The following is a 22,796-nucleotide window of genomic DNA, read 5'->3' as shown; positions in this document are numbered from 1 at the left end:
ACTGATGTAAGGAGGGGCTCCGCTGATGAGGCCACTGATGTAAGGAGGGACTCCGCTGATGGGGACAATGATGTAAAGAGGGACTCCGCTGGGGACACAGATGTAAGGAGGGGCTCCGCTGATGGGGACACAAATGTAAGCAGGGCTCCGCTGATGGGGACACAGATGTAAGGAGGGGCTCCGCTGATGGGGACGCAGATGTAAGGAAGGGCTCCGCTGATGGGGTCACAAATTTAAGGAGGGACTCCGCTGATGGGGACACAGATGTAAGGAGGGACTTTGCTGATGGGGACACAGATGTAAGGAGGGACTCTGTTGGGGGCACCTGATGTAAGGAGGGACTCTGCTGGGGGGAACCTGATGTAAGGACGGATTCCGCTGGGGGCACCTGATGTAAGGACAGACTCCACTGGGGGCACCTGATGTAAGGACGGACTCCGCTGGGGACACCTGATGGCATCTGGTGGCAGGCGAGGTGGCAGGTGACACGCTCAGGGCTCCCACTGATTCTGCATTATGGTGAGTTGAATGATTTCATTTTATATTACAATGTAATAATATAAATAATGCGCTTCAATCATCCTGACACCATAACAACCATGGTGCCGGGATGATTGAAGTGCTAACAGCAGGGGTTTGGAGTATCTTCATCTGCTGATTGTTAAACTCCCTAGAATACACATATTTCTATTGTTGTGTAGAATCTGGGCCTGCTGTCCCTCCCTCTCTCCCTCCAACCCTCGTTCATCTCAGATGCTAACCACACCCCCATAGAGCTACACCCTTTAAGGCACTCCCATGATTTTGCTGAAACATGCCCATTTTTGGCAAGTGGGAGGGGTCAAAAAGGAAGGACGGGGTCTGGCGCTTCCCCATCCTAAAACTTCACCAGCCGACACTGTTTGCGTGCATGCATGGGGCCCCGGGGGGGGGGTTTAATTATTTTACTTATATTATTAAAATGCATTTTTTACACTTTTTTTTCATTTAAACTTATTGCTATCACAAGGGAGCCCTTTTCACTTTCACAAGTGATAGGGTGGCTGTAGAGCAACCTCGATCTATTTTACACATTAGTTCGACAGCTGTAAAAAGTTCATGGTTGCAGCTGTTAAAACCACTTGCTGAGAGGATGTATATATACGTACGATGGTCAGCAAGTGGTTAATGTTCATTGCTTTTTATGACACTGCTTGCATGTTGAAAGGGTTCAAATTAAACGCAGAGATCCCCTCAAATTAGTTCTACGATCACAACATACAGTTGCAATAAAAAGTATGTGAACCCTTTTGAAATGATATGGATTTCTGCACAAATTGGTCATAAAATGTGATCTGATCTTTATCTAAGTCACAACAATAGACAATCACAGTCTGCTTAAATTAATAACACACAAAGAATTAAATGTTACCATGTTTTTATTGAACACACCATGTAAACATTCACAGTGCAGGTGGAAAAAAGTATGTGAACCCCTAGACTAATGAGATCTCCAAGAGCTAATTAGAGTAAGGTGTCAGCCAACTGGAGTCCAATCAATGAGATGAGATTGGAGGTGTTGGTTACAGCTGCCCTGCCTTATAAAAAACACACACCAGTTCTGGGTTTGCTTTTTACAAGAAGCATTGCCTCATGTGAATGATGCCTCGCACAAAAGAGCTCTCAGAAGACCTACAATTAAGAATTGTTGACTTGCATAAAGCCCTGAAAGGGTTATAAAAGTATCTCCAAAAACCTTGCTGTTCATCAGTCCACGGTAAGACAAATTGTCTATAAATGGGGAAGTTCAGCACTGCTGCTACTCTCTCTAGGAGTGGGCATCCTGTAAAGATGACTGCAAGAGCACAGCACAGACTGCTCAGTGAGGTGAAGAAGAATCCTAGAGTGTCAGCTAAAGACTTACAAAAGTCTCTGGCATATGCTAACATCCCTGTTAGCGAATCTACGATACGTAAAACATTAAACAAGAATGGATTTCATGGGAGGATACCACAGAGGAAGCCACTGCTGTCCAAAAAAAACGTTGCTGTACGTTTACAGTTTGCACAAGAGCACCTGGATGTTCCATAGCAGTACCGGCAAAATATTCTGTGGACAGATGAAACCAAAGTTGAGTTGTTTGGAAGAAACTAACAACACTGTGTGGAGAAAAAGAGGCACAGCACACCAACATCAAAACCTCATCCCAACTGTGAAGTATGGTGGTGGGGGCATCATGGTTTGGGGCTGCTTTGCTGCATCAGGGCCTGGACGGATTGCTATCATCAAAGGAGAAATGAATTCCCAAGTTTATCAAGGCATTTTGCAGGAGAACTTAAGGCCATCTGTCCACCAGCTGAAACTCAACAGAAGATGGGTGTTGCAACAGGACAACGACCCAAAGCATAGAAGTAAATCAACAACAGAATTGCTTAATCAGAAGAAAATATGCCTTCTGGAGTGGCCCAGTTAGAGTCCTGACCTCCACCCGATTAAGATGTTGTGGCATGACCTCAAGAAAGCGATTCACACCAGACATCCCAAGAATATTGCTGAACTGAAACAGTTCTGTAAAGAGGAATGGTCAAGAATTACTCCTGACAGTTGTGCACGTCTGATCTGCAACTACAGGAAACATTTGGTTGAAGTTATTGCTGCCAAAGTAGGTTCAACCAGTTATTAAATCCAGGGTTCACATACTTTTTCCACCTGCACTGTGAATGTTTACATGGTGTGTTCAATAAAAACATGGTAACATTGAATTCTTTGTGTGTTATTATTTTAAGCAGACTGTGATTGTCTATTGTTGTGACTTAAATGAAGATCAGATCACATTTTATGACCAATTTGTGCAGAAATCCATATCATTCCAAAAGGGTTCACATACTTTTTATTGCAACTGTACACTTTCAGCTGATAACATCAGTATTGTAATAGCAATACAAGCAAAAGTTATATTCAACAATCCAATATAAGTTTACTGGAAAAATCTCCTTTTATGTTGTGAATTCTGCCTGTCTGCTGCCCATCTCTTTTCACAACTTCCTGGATTCCCTGCATGCTTTGTAGCATCTCCTTTGCTGTTTACTTCCAATTTCAAAGGACAACATGTCCCATGGTACTTTGCTGCCTGCAAGCAGTGATTTCTTTACTGACACAACCTCCTATGAGGCACCTTTGTAGTTCAGAAGGCAGGCTCTGTGAAATGTGTGACACAGCAGTGCCTACTCAAAGGGCATAGTGAATAGTGTCACAGATTTCAAGGGAGTAAGTGTGTGGGGATCTTCATAAAGTAAGTTTACAAATTTCAAGATTATTCAAAATAATAGAACTAGACTGAAAATATTTGCAATATGTGAAAATTAATATAGGATTTTAAATTTTGACCATATGTAGCGCCCACCCCATTCAGGTGGGTGCTTAGTTTATTTTGTAAGTAGTGAAAAGTAAATTTGGCCAAGGCTTTGCATTTTTCCCTTAGGCCTTTTTATTTGTGCGTGTGAGTGACAGAATAGAGGGGGGTGTGGCCACCTACACTCTGGCTCAAGGATGTCCCCTCATTCGTGGAATTGTTCTGGAAGAGAGGCAGGATTTGGGACCTGAGTGGCAGGCAGTTTGTATGGAGAGCTCTGGACCAATCATTAATTTGAATTGGCAGGGGCAGGACTCGCATATAATCTGAGGTCACATGCTCCTGGGAGGTTCTGCTTGGGATGTTTGGAAGCAGAGGAGGTCAGCATGTAGAAGCTGGTGGATTTTTGGGTGGGGAACGTGCCATCCGGAGAGGATCTGGGAGTACAAGGAGATCCAGAAGCTGTAACTATATAATGCAGCAGGAGGAGGCCTGAAAGCCTGGGTGGTTCAGAGACCCCAGTGCTGAATGTCAGGAGAAGTTCGGGTGGAGGAGGAGGCTTGAAGGCCTGGGTGGTTCAGAGACCCCAGTGCTGGATAGCAGGAGCAGTCATTACCATGAGGAGGAAGAAGTAGCTGTAAAGAGGACGTAGGAAACTGGGAGTGGACTTTCTGTGAGTACCATGGACTGTTGATTGGAGTGAGCAAAGGGAGTGCAACCCGGTAGTGCTAAACCATCAAACTTGCTAAATGTCCAAGGACATAGCAAGAGACACTTCCCGGATTTGACAAAGATTGATAGCAAGAGTCCAGAATTAGGCGGTGAGGGCCTGGGACTTTGTAATCTCTAACCACAGCATTATTCAGAGTAATGCTGGTCATTTCACAAACGGGTAGTGCATAAGTACACAGGAACCAGAATTTATAGGGGCATCTCAAATCCTCTCTTCATTTATCTTAACCAGAGTTCAAGAATAAAGTTACAGTTTGATAAAGCACAAAGACTGTCTGGCGTGTTAAAGTTGCATGGGAAGGAAGAGCGGGGTAAATTGACATAAAGGTAATGAATAACACTGCAGCTCCCAACGGAGTAGTGCGCCACACATAGATATGCTTTAAACCACTATAGGAGAGAGACTGGATATATACACATCAGACCCTGGCTCCTAAGGAGTTAAATATAGGAGTTAAAATAGATTTTTAACAATAATTGGTGTGTGTGTATATCTATCTATCTATCTATAATTTTTTTTTTTTTTTTTAATTGTCAGTATTTATATATTTCTTTCAATGAAGAGTAGGTGGATTCCTATAGGAAACGTTTTGTGTATCAATCCATCTAGATGTGGAGAAATGTTGAGGACTGGGATGAGGATCATGAGTTTGCTGCCAACTGGGCTAGTGATCACGAGAAAGCTGACTGTGCTGGAAAATCTTTGCACAATCCTAAACTGGATTCAAGCAACTCAAATGTAAGTTTGGCTTTGTTTTAAATAAAGTTGGTTGATTGACATTTCATTGGATCTCTGTTCCTGTTAGCTGTGGTTGCCAAGCAATTGGAAGGAAGTCTGAGACCCAAGCACTATGGGTAAATGAAAGTGAGGCTTGGTTTCCAGGAAGCAGCACATACAGTAACAGTGTGGGGAAATGCAGCACCAAGTCTGAGAGCAGTGTGAGAGTGATCTACAGTTCAGGCACTGTGTGCGTTCATTGTATGGCCATGTCTGTGATGAAGGAGCACTGCGGATTTGTGGATATCACTATTAACCCTTGATACCCACTTTTGCAGTGTGTTTGGTGCTCTACTGGTGGTAAGCATGTTCTGTACACTATGTATCTATGTCAGTGCTTTCCTGTACAGTGATCAATAAGACCTCATTCACATGGGATGATCACACCCAGGCCCGTCCAGAGCTGTGTACCGGGACAGGGATGCACAGGTAACGGCAGTCCCATAGCTGTCATTTGGGACACAGTGGCTGCATGGACACAGCCACTGCTCCCCATGTGACACCCATAAGGGTGCAGGTGCATGGCCCTCAACACAAACACATGGATGTTACCCTGGGAGCAGCGACTGTGTCTGTGCAGCTGCTGCATCCCAATAGACAACAGTGAGACTATGCATCCCCGTGTCAGTAAAACACAGCCCTGCAAAAGGCACTGATTAAATCACCCCGCGTGAATGAAAGCTTTATTTTTATGTCTATATGGTGTTAATATTAAAGTAACACTAAACTCTGGTTAAAAAAAAAAAAAAAAAAAACAACTATGCAAGTATGTATTGTGTATCTGACCATATATTATACAACTTTCTTATTCGATTTCCTTTAGATTTATCTTCAACTGTGTGATGCAAGGGCCTGCCTGATTGCATACAAATTAAAGGAGTTTAGGTTTGACCTCATATAATATGGTTTTGGTAAATCTAAATGAAAATTGTACAAGTCAATTGTATAATGTATGGCCAGCCGCAAAGGCAAAATATTTATTTTTAAGTTTTGAGTAGAGAGGGCTTAGATTACCTGTCAGTTTCTATTGCTGTCTATACCCCCGTTACGGAGATTCACCCTCTTTATTTCTCCTGTTTATTGTTATCATTAATGCCCTGTACACACAGTCGGATTTTCCGACGGAAAATGTGCGATTGGAGCTTGTTGTCGGAAATTCCGATCGTGTGTGGGCTCCATCTGACTTTTTCCAATGGATTTTCCGACACACAAAGTTTGAGAGCAGGCTATAAAATTTTCCGACAACAAAATCCGATCAAGTCAATTCTGACCGTGTGTGGACAATTCCTACGCACAAAGTGCCACTCATGCTCAGAAGAAATTCCGAGACGGAACAGCTCGGTCTGGTAAAATTAGCGTTCGGAATGGATATAGCACTTTTGTCACGCTGCAATGTTATAAATTTGTTTAATGCAGCGCATTCTCTTCTTCTTTATAATGCTAGAAGAATGAAGTAGTTTTGCTGCTCATATTCACACAGAGTTCTCACAAACTTCTTTCTTCCTTATTTCTGTTGATTTCATCAATATAATATTTGGATTTGTCACATCTGACTAAAAAATTTTAATTTTTTTTTTTTTTTTGGTTAGTATTTTTTTCAAGCCTGATCCTTTTTTTTTTTTTTTTTTTTTTTTTTTTTACTCCAGAATATTTTTGTGTGTCAAGTTACCACAACACCATTATTATCTTGTATTATTTAATCTCAAGGAGATTGTTTGGTGTCTCTTGTTAATTTGACATTGTATTTTTGAAATGTACCTGCCTCACCACAAACAAACTGTCCTTTTTGAAGGAAAACACACATAGGCGAGTATAATTGAAACAAAAAATATTTTATTAAGGGCTCATAACCAAAGAGGGAGGCAGCGCTGGAGAAACAGCAGAAATTGGCGAAGCCTTTGGCCCCCAGGGCACACATCAATTATTTCCGGCAAAAATTGGTGGCCTGAGGAGTCCATATCTAAGGGAGTGCAGTCTGGTCCAGAAGTCCAAGAGATCCTGAACAGCAGCAGATGACATCTGTGTCCCCAGGCTGTGGTCATACAAGAGCCTGCATCTTTTGTCAGACCAGACTGAACCCAGGTCATCACTCTCTGGTCTTCCTTCCATGCTGTGTCTGTGGTGGTGGTGGAGTTGTGGCAGGAGGAGGAGGATGGTCGAACTCACACAGGTGGGTATTAGTTAAGGCTTTATAAAGAATGTCCTCACACATGAGGCGTTGACCCTCCTGCATGCCCTGCAGTTTTGTGGCAGCCATGCAGGCAAAGGCCTCTTCAGGAGTGGGGGTGGCTCTGAGGGACGCAGAAGCCTCCTGAATCAGCCTGAGTGCTGAATCCTGCACGTTATTCCCCTTCCTGGATATTTTGTTTGGAAGGCGGAGGGTAGGAACCTGCGATTCGGTCAGGCTCCTACTGGGCCCGGCCTCCTCCTGGCTGCCACTTACCCCCGCCTCCTCCCGGCTGCCACATTCCACAGCCTCCTCCTGGCTGAGGTCTTCCTGTGTATGAAAAAGGGACATCGTTTTAGTTTTTTCTTCATCAATCACACACACTTTTCATCTCACGACTGTTGCAAATTGAATGTTAAGAAATATAACAGATTGTCATTCTGTTATTGTCAGCCCAGCATTTCATTCTTGTCCCAATTATTTTTGCCCATTACTGTCTATTGATATGTAAAACACTATTAAATCGGCAATTAGTGATCAATAATAACATCTAGTGAACATTATTTATTGACCAGAAATCTGTAGAAGAATGCTATACCTGGCTCCAGTTGAGCTCCTCCACTTCTTCCTGGCTGGAAGTCCCAGGTTGGACATCGGAAGCCTCAGCTGGGGTGGAAGGAAGAGTGGAAGGAAGGGTTGAGTGGGATTCCCTGACTTCAGTGTGGTCTGACAGAAATCGCAGTCTCTCATAGTACCAGAACCTGGGGACATAAATGTCATCTGCTGCAGCTCCTGATCTCTGGGAATCCTGGACCTTCTTGCGCTCCCTAAGATAAGTGCTCCTCAGGCCGCCAATTTTGGCCTTTAAATAAGGGATGTGAAACGGAGATTATTAGTCGGCTTATTGACTGCAAAATGTGCCACGTCCAATAGTTAAATCATCAAGCAAGAAGAAAGTTCCCCTAGTGGTGGACTTTAAAGGCACGTATATATGAATATAGGAGGAGATTTGAAATGTATAGAAAAATCATTTATTCATTTCAGAAACATTTAAAAAAAAAAATATCAACAACAGTATGACTATAGCAAATAGTAAAAGGAATGCGGTTTATGCATTTATACATATGTTGGACATTGATACCAATATATTTGCACCCGACGCGTTTTGGAGAGATTGAGCCTCCTTCTTCAGGGGTGGGTGTGAGTTATATCAAGGGTTTCTAAATTGGAGATAATGTATTTAACAAAGAGATCATGAGTAAGTGTACATCTCAGGCTTTTACAGATAAAGGTACATATCATGTTTACATTGCACTCACATTGGTAATATGTAGCTTGGCTTCGCATTCCAAACAAGGAGTTAAAAACAGAGGCGTTGACACTGTCTGCCCATCCGGTGTGTTTCCCAATTGCGATCAATACGGGTTAACTATCATACCCAAGGTATTAATGTTTCATGTGTAGCAAGTACAAATGACTAGGTAGAAGATATGTGGATAGGTTTAATTCCTCATATAATAGAGGAGAAAGCCCGTATATGTGGGGCATAGAAAAGTGTTGGATCTGAGGTTCCACTGAGGCCAGATGCGGGTCCTATAAAGTGTAGAAATGTAGAAGTATGTAATAAACGATTTCAGGTGTAACTTATTTGTAAGAAAAAAGGGGGATTTTGGTAGTAATGGGGGTACAACATACCTGATCCGGCCAATGTAGAAAATTTAGGAAAGAGTCATGAGAGTAACTGGTATACGTTATGTATCCTAGGTGGCTGGAAGAGAATGGTACAAGAGGGGGAAGGGGGAAAAATTAGGATATAATTAGATAAATGAATAATTTATCCAATTAGGGGTTGTGAACAATAGCGAATATATGTTTATCTAGGGGGTTAATATAGTCCAGATATGTCTGGGTTGTCCTAGGTAGGGTAGTAGTGATTGATTAGATGTAGATCAGATTGGTGAAGAAAAGAGGGGGGGGGGGGAAGAAAAAAAAAAAGAAAAGGAGAAGAAAAACAAAAAAACAAAGAAGGAAGAAAGAAAAAAGAAGAAAAAAGGAAAAAAAAAAAGAAAGATGAAAAACGGGGGGGGGGGGGGGATGGGAAAAGAGAGAGGGGAGAATGGGGAGGGGGGGGGAAAGGAGGGAAAAAAGAAGAAGGGGAGACAAAGACAGAGAGAAAGAAGGGGACAAAGAAAAAGAACAAAAGGGGAATAGAGGAGAGAGGGAGCAGCTATAGAAAGTCTCTCACAGCTGCAGCGATAGATTTGTGTAAATAGAGCAGCGTGGAAGTAAAAGTAGAGGTATGCATAGTGTGTTTATTGGGAATGGCAGAGGCAGCATGTGAATTAGATGAGGGTAGTAGGTAATGTAATAGGATACTCACTTTTAGTATAGTGTATACTTTTTTGACATCAGCCCAGACCGACAGCGTCCTGCACACAAGAGCGGACGCTCGTTCTGGGCTATGTGAGAGCATATAAAGCCCTCCCTACCAATCAGCTGCTGATGTAATTGCCAACAGCTGATTGTGGCAGGGGAGGGACAGACGCGCTCAGAATGGCCCCCCGGGTGGAGCGAACGCCGCCAGGTCCCCATTGCGCATGCGCAAGCATCCGCGATGAGGCGCGGCCACGCCCACTACACCCGCCGACACGTCTGGCTTCCCCGGCGGACTGCGCATGCCCGCCGGGGTCGCAAGATGGAGGACAGTGTCAACAACACTGTGTCCTCACACAACGCCGCCAAGAGCCAAGGACGCTCAGGCGGCTTTGTGTGCCGGGTAAACCGCAGATCACCAATAGGAATATTGAAGGCACAAGTTGCCATATATAGATAAAAAGCATGTAGATCACAATTTTGGGAAAAACAACGCTGGCTGACAGTATTACAGGCTGGGATTTCTCATGTAATGAAAGCAGATTACAAGAAGTAGATGCTGTAGATACATACATAGATTGCACTATATGATAAAAAATATTTTACAGGCTGAAATTATTCATGTAATGAAAAACAGGCTGTAAAACATAATAGATACAATTACATCTATGAGTTACACTAATCCAAGGAAAACTACATAGGCTAAGGTAGCCGCAACATAACCATTCATCATGTGTTTTAACATATACATGTACAGTAAAAAACCTGTAAATGCGTCAATCTTAAAAACATATCCCTTATATTTAGCATATGGAGAAGCAAGTTACAGACTGAAGTTGTATATATATTGGAGACTCCAAATATGTTGAGCAGTGATCAAAATAAATGCATATAAGAGTTACATAACTTAGAGAGATGTTATATATGTTTTTTTAGTGACAATTATAGGGAGAGAGCATGGATGCTAGAGAGATGTTTTTGGTTTCGTTCAAAACTGGGGGCTGGGTAGCCTTTAAATTGTATATCCAGCGGGATTCTAACTGTAACAGTGCCTTGTTCCAGTCACCTCCTCTAGGTCCCGGATGTATCCGGTCTAGAATAAGAAATTTGATTCTTGGAAATTTGCCCCCATGCACTATTGTAGTGTGTCTCCCAAGTGGGAGATCAGGGTCACAAGTTTGCATACTCAAGATGTGTCTATATGCTCTCTTCCGAAATTCTGTTTTGGTTTTTCCTATGTAGAAGCATGTACATTCGCACAGGAGCATATAGACCACACCATATGTTTTACAATTAGCAAAGTGTTTGGGATGGAAAAGCTGGCCATTAGGGAGGGTTGGGTTTCTGTCTGTGAGCATATACTTGCAATAGCTACAATCTCCGCATCTAAAGGTTCCCTTGTATTTGCAGTGTTTATCTACTTCCCCCTTAAATTCGCTCGTAGTGACTTTGTCTCTTAGAGAGGAGGTATGTTTAAAGGTGAAAAGGGGTTTCTGTGGAACAAAGGGCCCCAAAGTCGGGTCATATTGTAGCATATGCCAGTATCTTTCTACAATATTCCGGACTTGTCTATGTTGGTTACTGTATTTTGTGATGATCCTAATAGTGTCTGTATCTTTTTTGCCAGTTTTGTTTATTTTTTCAGAGTGCAGTAGCTCATTTCTTGGTTGCATAAGGGCTTTTTTGAAAGAGCGTTTGAGTAACGCATGAGAGCAGCCTCGTATTAATAGTCTGTCACGTAACTTGTTTGCTTCCATCTTAAAGGTGTCATCATTAGAGAAGTTGCGTCTCACTCTAAGATACTGGCTATATGGAATTGAATCAAGGAGGGGTTTTGGGTGGAAACTCGTAGCATGCAAAATTGCGTTACTTGCAGTAGGTTTCCTATATAGTTTACTCATAATTTTACCTCCATCTCCTCTAGAGATCTCCACATCCAAAAACGTGACACATTGCTTGTCAAATTACATTGTAAAGTTAAGGTTAAATTAATTCCGATTCATTCTCAGTAGGCATTGTTGGAGGAGATCGATCGATCCATCCCATATAATGAACAGGTCATCGATGTATCGGTACCATCCACGTATGTGGTCCGTATACATCGATAGACTTTCGTCACTCAAAAACATGGCCTCCCACTCCCCCAGGTACAGGTTGGCATACGATGGGGCACAACATGTCCCCATCGCAACCCCCTGCACCTGGAGGTAGTGGGAGCCGTTAAAGGTAAAAACATTGTGGCTCAGAATAAATTCTAGTAATGAGATGATGAACTCTCCATATGTGGGATCTATGTCTCTAGCTGTGCGAAGGACATGTTTAATGGCTGCTACACCCTTCTCATGGGGGATAGAGCTATATAGAGACTCGACGTCAATTGTCACAAAGCTTGCATATTCTGGAATTTCCAATTTATCAATAATTTGCAGAAAGTGCACCGTATCTTTGACAAAAGAAGGTAAGGAGTAAACAAATGGTTTCAAAACTTCGTCTAACAGTTTGCTAGCATTCTCGCTAATCGCCCCTATCCCGGAGATGATAGGTCTACCAGGGGGGTTCTTTATATCTTTATGGACCTTTGGTAGTGAATAGAAAACCGGTGTACGGGGAAAATTGTTCCTAATGAATTCCCATAGAGACTTTGTGATTGTCGAGTTGGAGTAGGCCGTGTCTACTAGTGTATAGAAGTCCTGGTTGTATTTTTTGACCAAGCTTGCCGGTATTTGGCGATACCACTCTGGGTTGTTTAGTATTCTATTGCACATCTTGATGTAGTTCTCCTTATTTTGCACCACAATATTCCCACCCTTATCCGCGTTTTTTATTATAATTTGGTCGTTATTTGACAGTGTTTTGAGTGCTGCTGTTTCACTTCTAGTTAAGTTCCTAGGAAGTCTAGTATGAGTTTTTATCTTGTCTAGTTCTTTATCGACTAATTTTAGGAAGGCTACTGCGTTCGGATGGGTACTGGGTGCCGGACAAAAGTCCGATTTCTTTTTTAGTGTGGATTTGTTTCCCCTACAAAGTTCATCAGGAGTTTCGATGGATTCTAGAATTTGAGAGAGGTTGATCTCATCTATGAGATCAGTTGGATCATTCTCATCAAGGAGGGACACCAATTGCTTTAGTGCTTGGTGTTCTTGTGGGGTAAAGTCGTTTGGTCCTTCCTGTTTGTGGTAGAGTTTTTTTAGAATCAGTTTGCGTATTAAGAGTTGGAGGTCTTTTTAGATCTCAAATTTATCCAAATCTTGATTGGGGCAAAAGTTTAGACCTTTTCTGAGGACGGCAGTTTCATCGTGAGAAAGTTTGTAAGATGAAAGGTTAATTATATTTAAATCATTCAACTCCTGTTCTTGACCAACAGTTGGGACAGTTACAGCGCTATTTGGGTGTAGGTATTGGGGTTGGATTGTGTAGGTTGTACACTCATCAAGATTTTTTCTAAAAAAAGATGGGTCATTGAAAATAGTGTCTAGTGATGTGACAGTTGAAGGGTTTGACTGGGGGGTGGGTTCACTTCCTGGGGTATGTGTGCTGATTTGTGTATTTGGTGCTTTCTTGGTTAACTCGTGTGTAGGTATAAGGGATTTAAGTTTCATAGGGATATCAAGGGTTGGTTTCTTTGCCTGTTGACCCTCCTTAGGGTCTCCACGAAAAGTACGTTTAGTGCTCTGTCCTATATTTGTTTTTTGAGAAGTTTGGGTATGGGTTTGAGGTAAGTTGGAGGTGGATTGTGAAGGGGTGCTTTGGTGTCCCTGGTGTTGGTAATTTTTATTCTGGTTTGGTCTATTTTGGGCCCATTTGTATGCCTTCCCATATCTGAAGGCGTTTCTGTCCCGAGTAAGTTTTTGTCGTTTTTTTATAAGTATGTCCTTGTTGAATGTTTCTAAGTGTAATTTGAGTCTGTCCTCTTTATTAGTGAGGGGTCTCTGGGTTTTCAGCTGTTGTAGTTTGTTGCAGAGAGCTACGATATCTGTATCTAGGGTACTGGATCTTTTTTCTGTATTCTTCAATCAATATTTCCATCAAACTTTGTGAACATGCCCGCAGGGCTTGCTCCCATTTGGTTTTAAATTCCGTGTCCAGACCTTCTATTGTCGGGAAGATCTGGACTCGCAATCCTGCAGGATTAATATCCTCTTTGATATAATCCTGAAAGGACCTGACATGCCAGTAAAATAGTGATTTTTTTTCTCCAGGGTCCTAGAAAGTCTGGAGAAAAGTGAGGAAATTTCGGAATCAACAGATTCTTTATCTCCGAAATCTTTTAAATACCCTTCCATGAGTGTTTCCCATTCATCACCTGTAAAGTTGGTCATTTTGCCTCTTATTTGTAAAATATATATATATATATATATATATATATATATATATATATAGAGATAGAGATAGAGATAGAGATAGAGATAGAGATAGAGATAGAGATAGAGATAGAGATAGAGATAGAGATAGAGATAGAGATAGAGATAGAGATAGAGATAGAGATAGAGATAGAGATAGATTTTGAAATGGGGAAAGAAAATATCTTCAATGGTTAGTAAAAACTCTAGAGAGTACCAAGTAGGTGCGCAGTAGCAATTGCCAATCTAAAGGCGGGGAGCAGTATCTACTACCAATTTATTTGAAACGGAGATTATTAGTCGGCTTATTGACTGCAAAATGTGCCACGTCCAATAGTTAAATCATCAAGCAAGAAGAAAGTTCCCCTAGTGGTGGACTTTAAAGGCACGTATATATGAATATAGGAGGAGATTTGAAATGTATAGAAAAATCATTTATTCATTTCAGAAACATTTAAAAAAAAAATATCAACAACAGTTTGACTATAGCAAATAGTAAAAGGAATGCGGTTTATGCATTTATACATATGTTGGACATTGATACCAATATATTTGCACCCGACGCGTTTCGGACAGATTGAGCCTCCTTCTTCAGGGGTGGGTGTGAGTTATATCAAGGGTTTCTAAATTGGATACATAACGTATACCAGTTACTCTCATGACTCTTTCCTAAATTTTCTACATTGGCCGGATCAGGTATGTTGTACCCCCATTACTACAAAAATCCCCCTTTTTTCTTACAAATAAGTTACACCTGAAATCGTTTATTACATACTTCTACATTTCTATACTTTATAGGACCCGCATCTGGCCTCAGTGGAACCTCAGATCCAACACTTTTCTATGCCCTACATATACGGGCTTTCTCCTCTATATTATATGAGGAATTAAACCTATCCACATATCTTCTACCTAGTCATCTGTACTTGCTACACATGAAACATTAATACCTTGGGTATGATAGTTAACCCGTATTGATCGCAATTGGGAAACACACCGGATGGGCAGACAGTGTCAACGCCTCTGTTTTTAACTCCTTGTTTGGAATGCGAAGCCAAGCTACATATTACCAATGTGAGTGCAATGTAAACATGATATGTACTTTTATCTGTAAAAGCCTGAGATGTACACTTACTCATGATCTCTTTGTTAAATACATTATCTCCAATTTAGAAACCCTTGATATAACTTACACCCACCCCTGAAGAAGGAAGCTCAATCTCTCCGAAACGCGTCGGGTGCAAATATATTGGTATCAGTGTCCAACATATGTATAAATGCATAAACCGCATTCCTTTTACTATTTGCTATAGTCATACTGTTGTTGATATTTTTTTAAAAAATGTTTCTGAAATGAATAAATGATTTTTCTATACATTTCAAATCTCCTCCTATATTCATATATACGTGCCTTTAAAGTCCACCACTAGGGGAACTTTCTTCTTGCTTGATGATTTAAATAAGGGATGTTTGCTGTGGGGACCACCGGCTTCACCAACTCCAGCAGTTTCTCCAGCACTGCCTGTCTCTTTTGTTTATTGTTGTATTGGGGGTGTTTGATCTGCCACAGACAGGGCAGCTCCCTGTATTTGTTTATGAACAGGTGGAGGAAGTTGTGGTCATTGAAGCCATCCATTTTATTTGTAATACACAAGACAAACCCTAATGTCAGGCTAAAGTCTCCTAATCTTGTCCCAATATAGGCCTCAATCTAGAATCAGTATAGGCCCAAGTTTAAATGTTACCTTCGTTATCACGATCGGCGCTTCCAAAACTCCTTCCTCCGCTCACAGATCGTACGTACTACGCACGCGTGTTACGCTTTATATACCCTGTGCATGCGTGAGACTCCGCCCGCCCCTGATGTTCTTTCTAGTCTATTTCCCGCCCCTTCTCGTTCGACGCAGTGGGGGAAGAGCACACGGCGGAAGCAACAGCAGGTGCGTGCTAATTACAGCAACGTGAGGAGGAGGAAAGCCCGGAGCCAGAAACATCCCGATCCCCGAGGAGACGATTTAAGGCCTCAAATATGTCCTTTTGGGGAGATGTTGGAGATGGTGGACATCTTGAAAAGGGCCGACTATGACGGGAAGTATAAACCTTACCCCAACCCCAATGTCAGAAAGGCCAAGATCATGGCGAAAGTAGTCAAGAGTCTGCACTGGAATTTTGGGGTACGACGATCGAAGGAGCAACTCAGGAAGCGGTGGTCGGACCTCAAATTAAGGGAGCACGATCAGTATAGAAGGATCAGGAGAGTGCTGCAAAAAAGTAAGTAGTTGTCCTGTGTTCCTATTCGTTATTTTTATTACGTTTGTGCTGCTCCAAGTGCTTTTCTTTACTGTTGTACAGTTTAAAATGGCAACTTTCATGTTCATGGGCACATTGTTCGTTCGTCAGAAACATTGTTCATTAGGCCTAGAAAACACCATTGTTTTGGCCATATGCATTTGAATACATTTTTGCTAGCCTACTTCTCTAAAAATAATTTTGGTGTCTAGATGGGTTTGTAACTAGAATGTAATGCAAACTGGATTCTGTGTAAGGAGAGGACGCTCAGCAGCTGTTTACACATCTGGACACTCTAGCACTAGTGTGGGACACCAGAACACCCTTTTTATTAGGGGGCCCACACAGGTGCTCCAGTGTATACTATAGGGGTGACTACATCTGTGAAGCTTGTATAAAACAGGTATTCAAGCTTGACAAAGTGACAAAAATATTTCTTTATCTTGGAACTCTGCCAAAACAGACAATTGTACCCCATTTCCAAGCAATGTTTTTTGTTCCTATTTCTGTCATAAAATATCTGTGTTTTTTTACATAGGGGAGAAAAGACTCGGAGGACACCACTCATCCGAGGAGACCACAGACCCCCCACCTCATGAGGAAGTGGAAATCTACCAAAGTCAACAGGAGGAGGAGGAGGGAGACGTGGTGGAAATAGTCACCACAACAGGTGAGTGTCTGCGACCACAGGCTCAGGTAAGAGATGGATTACGGCAGATTTATAATACATGGTGTGTTTTTGTTTTTGTATTTTTAGGTGATCGTGATGTTGTGGATCCAGGTCATTTCACCAGTGAGAGTGTCCAGATCCTGATCGGAGAGATCATGGGGTGTAATAGGGACTTGGAAAACATCCAGAAAAACATCAATGATGTTAAAAACAAAATGAAGAACATTGATGTTTTAGGGAGAGTTTAAAACTCCTCCAAATCCCTTATTTTTTTTTTTTGCATGGAAAGATTTTTCAGATTTTTTGACATATTCGAGAAAAGCCAAATTTTGAGGATGCACACAGTGTGTCAACATGTGCTATCTGCCATCACAGGAGATCAATGTAGGCGTTTTGGGGGTGCAACCCCTTCCTCAATAATAAAGTAGCTGAGAGGAAGGGGTTGCACCCCCAAAACACGTCCCTTGATCCCCCATGATGGCAGCTAGCACATGTTGACATTCGGCAATTTGTGTGCATCTTCAAAATTTGGCTTTTCTAGGGGTGACTTCACTCCATCTGAACGAAATATCAAACACAGTTTCTAAATACTTATGTCTGATATTGCCTTCAATTTCTACAAAAGTTGAACTTTGTAAGTTCCAGATTTGTGTATTTCTTGTTGCTTTTAAACATGCCTGTTTTACCTTTTAAAAGGACATTTCTACTTTTATTAACGTGACCCAAAAAATTGTTATATAACAAACATGTTGGTTTGTTTTATAAACTTTTTAGAAATGCACATGTGATTGTGCTGGTATTAAAAAGATTGATAATCAAGAATGTGTGGATTATTGTTTCAGTCCTCCCAAACTTTTGTTGTGGTAAAATTAGTGTTTTCTGTGACAATGGGGGTTATTTCCTAAGGGCACAGTGGCGGAATTACTGGGGTCGCAACAGTTGCAGTTGCGACGGGGCCCGGCATTCCGCCACTGTGGGGGGGCCCAGCGGGGTTGCTCTTCACACACGCTCTGAGCAGAGATCGTGTGTCATATAACAATAGCACAGAGACACTGGCAGCGGCATTAATGTTCTATTTGTCAGTCCTCTCTGGCACGATGAGAGAGTACACACAGCTGATCTCACGGCTCCCCCTTCTCCCCCCTCCCTCTCCTGTGTGCTCCGTGGGCAGTCTAGTGTGAAGCTAAGTAGCTCACATTTCCCGCGGAGCACACAGGAGAGGGGAGGGGGGAGAAGGGGGAGCCGTGAGATCAGCTGTGTGTCCTCTCTCATCCGTGCCAGAGGACTGACCAATAGAACATTAATGCCGCCGCCGGTGTCTCTCTGTGCTATTGTTATATGACACACGATCTCCGCTCAGAGCCGTGCTGTCCGGCACTGATGGGATCTAATAGCATTCACTGTGATGGGCACTGATAGAAGGCACTGATGGGCACTGATAGAAGGCACTGATGGACACTGATGAGCACTGATAGAAGGCACTGATAGAAGGCACTGACTGATGAGCACTAATAGAAGGCACTGATGAGCACTGATAGAAGGCACTGATAGAAGGCACTGATAGACGGCACTGATAGAAGGCACTGATGGGCACTGATAGAAGGCACTGAGCACTGATAGAAGGCACTGATGGGCACTGATGAGCACTGATAGAAGGCACTGATAGACGGCACTGATGAGCACTGATAGAAGGCACTGATAAACGGCACTGATGGGCACTGATAGACGGCACTGATGGGCACTGATAGACGGCACTGATGGGCACTGATAGACGGCACTGATGGGCACTGATAGGCAGCACTGATAGATGGCACTGATGATTGGGGCACTGATTATCAGTGTAAACAATTTACTGACATTCTTGACAGTTAACGGCAGTCCTTTCCTCACACAGACACAGCGTGTGAGGAAAGGGCTGTGGATAACCGGCAAGTCTGTTTACGTGTGATCAGCTGATCACATGGTAAAGGGCCTGGATGCACGTCCCAGGGGTCATGCAGGAAGCACGGTTTTGGGAGGATTTCCATGGACACTCTCCCAAAATTGGAAGCCCGGGGCTCGGATGGAAGGGGGGCTCATCATGGTTTCTTGCACTGGGGCCCTGAAGGTTCTAGTTACGTCTCTGTAAGGGCAAATCCACTTTGCACTACAAGTGCAGTTTCAGTGCAGTCTTAAGTGCACTTGTAGAGCAAAGTGTATTTTCCTTTAGTAAATAACACCCAACAGTGCTTTCTAATGTTACACATTCACGCCATTTTCAGGACTACCCCCATTTCAGTCAGGGTCAGCTAAAAGAAACACAAGCAATAAATGTCGGCAAATATTTTAGTAGTTAAAATTAGTTTTTTATTTTAAAAATGTCTCAGACATTGTCTGGCATATTGATGGCCCCCCTACCCGCAAAGTATTCAAAGTATCTTAGACGGACCTCGGGGGGGCAAGCCAGAACGGGCAGCTTCAAGCGCCGTCAGGATTGGTTCATTTACATGAATTCTGGCCTCAGGCCCAACTGAGGCAGCATAGTTGGCAGAATTTTTCCTTAAAAAGTTGTGGAGAACACAGCACGCCAGGATGATGTGATTCAAATTATACTCCGCCATGTGTATGGGTGTAAGAAATAGGCGGAACCGGTAATTGAAAACCCTCTGGTCCGGGCTGAGGGTCCTCATCGGGAATGGCCGCATAGGATGGTCCCCCAGTGCAAATGCTTCATCCGCAATGAAGAGGAATGGGAGTCCTTCCACATTGTCTTCTGGAGGTGGCAAGTCCAAGCTGCCATTCTGGAGACGCCTGTAGAACTCCGTCTGGGCGATGACTCCACCATCTGACATCCGGCCATTCTTCCCCACGTCCACATACAGGAACTCATAAGTAGCCGACACCACCTCCAACATCACAATACTATTGAACCCCTTTAATTATAATAGTATGACCCCCGAGTTGGGTGGTGGGATGATGTGGATGTGTTTCTCATCAATTGCCCCTTCGCAGTTAGGAAAGTCCCACCGCTGGGCAAAGTGGGAGGCCACAGTCTGCCATTCCTGTGGGTTGGAAGGAAACTGTGGAGTCAAACAAGAAAAATAAATTAATCATTTTGCACATAAACATGGAAAGCAGATTAGACACAAACATTCTTGGCCAACGTCAGTATAACATTTATTTTAGGGAGTATTTAAAGACAAAGGTATAATGTCCACCTATCAGATTCCCCCCCCCCCCCATGGGCCATTTGTAAAATTTTATGGGGGGGAGGGAGATGTTTTGGACAGGTAACCCTTTACACTTCATTGAGAGATGAATACATAAATAATGTGTATTACTTTGGTCAGCCCCTCCTTACTTTACACTATTGGCAGCCCACTGGACAGGTAAGAAGTGTCATAATACAAAGAGATAAATACACACTGTACACATTTTAGCACATTTTTACATTCTGCTATTACCTATCAAGATAATAGGATACAAAAAATTTAAACAGTACCATTTAAAAGTATTCAGGCAGGCCCTTGCACTACATGCTTTGGGAAATTCATCCATAAATCTGACCACAAAAGAGGTGGGTATAGTCTGTATGGGTTTGGCAAAGTCAGCAGATAGAGGATTGGTATCAGCTGAGTTAGCAGTTGGGGGGAGGGAGGGTTCCAAATGATTTTGGACACCAAAAAAAGCCTCTGGCACTCTGTCTGAATTTAAAGCACAAATCACAATTTTACACATTTTAGGGGGTGTTTAGGGTAAAGCACTACTATGGAGCTGACAAAATACATTGTTAAGTGACTACATGAGGTGAATATAGGCCCAGGAGAGCATGCTGGGGAGGTAAATGAAGGCAAATATGTATGAAGGACAAAAAAAAATCCAGCGTGCATGAGGACAAAGGGGACATTCACAGCATATTACAATCATGGTAATTAGGGAATGAGGAAAGAAATACAATATATTAACAAACATTATATACAATAAAATGTGATGTTAAAGGATAAAAATCTTACCTTAATATACTCCTTCTGCAGGACCTGGATGATGGCAGAACAGGTCTCTGGGATAATGATCCCCAGAGCCTGGGGGGAGATGCCTGTCGAGAACTTGAGGTCCTGCAGGCTTCTACCCGTCGCCAAGCACCGCAGGGTGGCGACTAGCCTCTGCTCCGGAGTGATGGCTTGCCTCATGCAGGTATCCTGCCTGCTGATATAGGGGGTCAGCAAAGCCAACAAACGGTGAAATACGGGGTCTGTCATCCTGAGAAAGTTCCTGAAATCATCAGGATTATTCTCACGGATCTCACAGAGCAAAGGCATGTGACAGAACTGGTCACACTGGAGCAACCAATTCTTGGTCCATGAACTCCTCCCCACCCTGTTCATGGACTGGGCTTGTGTAAAAGTAAGGACCCCAACACCAAGCCCCCGCACACCACGAACTCTACGAGGAGTACGTATACGCAACATGGCTAGAAAACGGTCGGCTGCTCAGAACGGAGTAACAGAACGCAGTGAAGAACAGCAAGGCCTGTGAAGAGCAAACTGAAAATCAGTAACGAACTAACACGAACACAATAACTCAATTGTACTCGCTGCATGCACTGAAGACCAGATACAAATCCACAAGCACAAACTGAACAGCAGAAAACGATCTGAAAGCCACGAGTCTGAAAAAGTGCAAATCGTCTCTCACCAAACTTTTACTAACACGAGATTAGCAATAGGAGCCCAAAGGGTGCCGCGCTTGGTTCTGAACTGCCCTTTTATAGTCTCATCGTACATGGTGTACGTTACCACGTTCTTGGCGATCGGAAATTCCGACAACTTTGTGCGACTGTATGTATGCAAAACAAGTTTGAGCCAACATCCGTCGGAAAAAATCCATGGATTTTGTTGTCGGAATGTCCGATCAATGTCCGATCATGTGTATGGGGCATAAGACTAGTTCTATTGACAACCCAGGATTCTCTCACTTTGGAAGGGTTTTCCTCTCGTGTCCTGCTTTGGCTATGGGACAGGAAGTGAGGATAAATCTCCCCAGTGGGACACAGATGGCAACACGAATCTGATGGGTTATAACCCTCCCTTAGGTTCGATTCACATCTATGCATGTTGCATATGAGCGTTTCTGCAGTGCTTTTTGCTGTGCTTTCTGCGTTTTTTTTTGAAGCGATTAGTGTTTTTTTTTTTTGTTTTTTTGCTTTACATTCACTGTAAATAGCTGGTTGCTAAGGAGTGGGCCGCAAAGCTGGCCACCGTATCCTCTACAACTGATGAGTCATCAGCTGTCAGCGGCTTCCCTGCTGAGAGCTTAATGTGAAAAAAAATGTGTTGGCTTAAAAAACTCAAGAAAAAACGATCCCCTTCAGTCTGGTATGTATTTTGAGAGGGAAACCCCACGCCAAAAAAAAAAATAACGGAGACTCTTATACAGGCACGCAGCCTGCCAGGAAAAAGGGGGGGGGGGCACCCCTCCTGAACCATACCAGGCCACATGCCCTCAACATGTGGGGGATGGGTGCTCTTGTCCCTATGTTAATGGGGACAAGGGCCTCATCCTCACAACCCTGGGCTGTGGGCTTATCGGAATCTGGAAGCATCCTTTAACAAGGGGGGCCAAGATCCCGCCCCCCATATGGTTATGGGGTATCCCTACCCATTCACCCAAAAAAAGTAGTGTAGTGTAACAAAGAATAAACAGTTTTTGTCAAGTCCTTTATTAAAAATGTCTTCTTCCTCCGGTCTTGAAATTGTCTGACATTTCCCATATAACTATGGGAGGCCATCGGGGACATCAGCCAGAGACCCCACCCTCTTGTGACATCACTGCCCGGGGCATGGTGAGTCCCTGGCATCACAAGGGGTGGCATCTCCGGATGACGTCACCCGATGGTCGCGCCCCATAGGTTTATTAGAAGTGTTAGACATTAGAGCAGAAAGAAAGGCGGGAGCCAGTCAAAGGATAATCGATTTATTTATTTATTTTTTTTATTTTCAGCGGGTCGGCAGTGGCGGCAGAGAAAGAAGAGATTTTTTAATAAAGGACTTGTCAAAAACTGTCTCTTGTATTTTGTCACACTACACTCGTTTTTTTGGGTGAATGGGTAGGGGTACAATGTACTCCATGCTTATTAA

At 42.9% G+C, this 22,796-nt stretch overlaps 1 protein-coding gene across 2 annotated transcripts in view; it reads left to right on the top strand.

Annotated features, from left to right (window-relative positions):
- Positions 1–4,930: 4,930 nt before the first annotated feature.
- The window catches only part of DTWD2 (DTW domain containing 2), a 463,405-nt gene continuing 445,539 nt past the window's right edge, over positions 4,931–22,796 (top strand). The window contains exons 1-2 of one of the 2 annotated variants that reach the window (XM_073624665.1): positions 4,931–5,141; positions 6,683–7,011. The gene's annotated coding sequence lies outside the window, so the exon portion shown is untranslated. The remainder of the gene's footprint in view (positions 5,142–6,682; positions 7,012–22,796) is intronic. The other variant, XM_073624664.1, reaches the window with a different exon arrangement.

The sequence above is a fragment of the Aquarana catesbeiana genome, linkage group LG01 (assembly GCF_042186555.1).
Source record: "Aquarana catesbeiana isolate 2022-GZ linkage group LG01, ASM4218655v1, whole genome shotgun sequence".
Lineage (NCBI taxonomy): Eukaryota > Metazoa > Chordata > Amphibia > Anura > Ranidae > Aquarana > Aquarana catesbeiana.
Note: the sequence above shows the minus strand (reverse complement) of the source record. Positions and strands in the feature narration are given on the sequence as shown.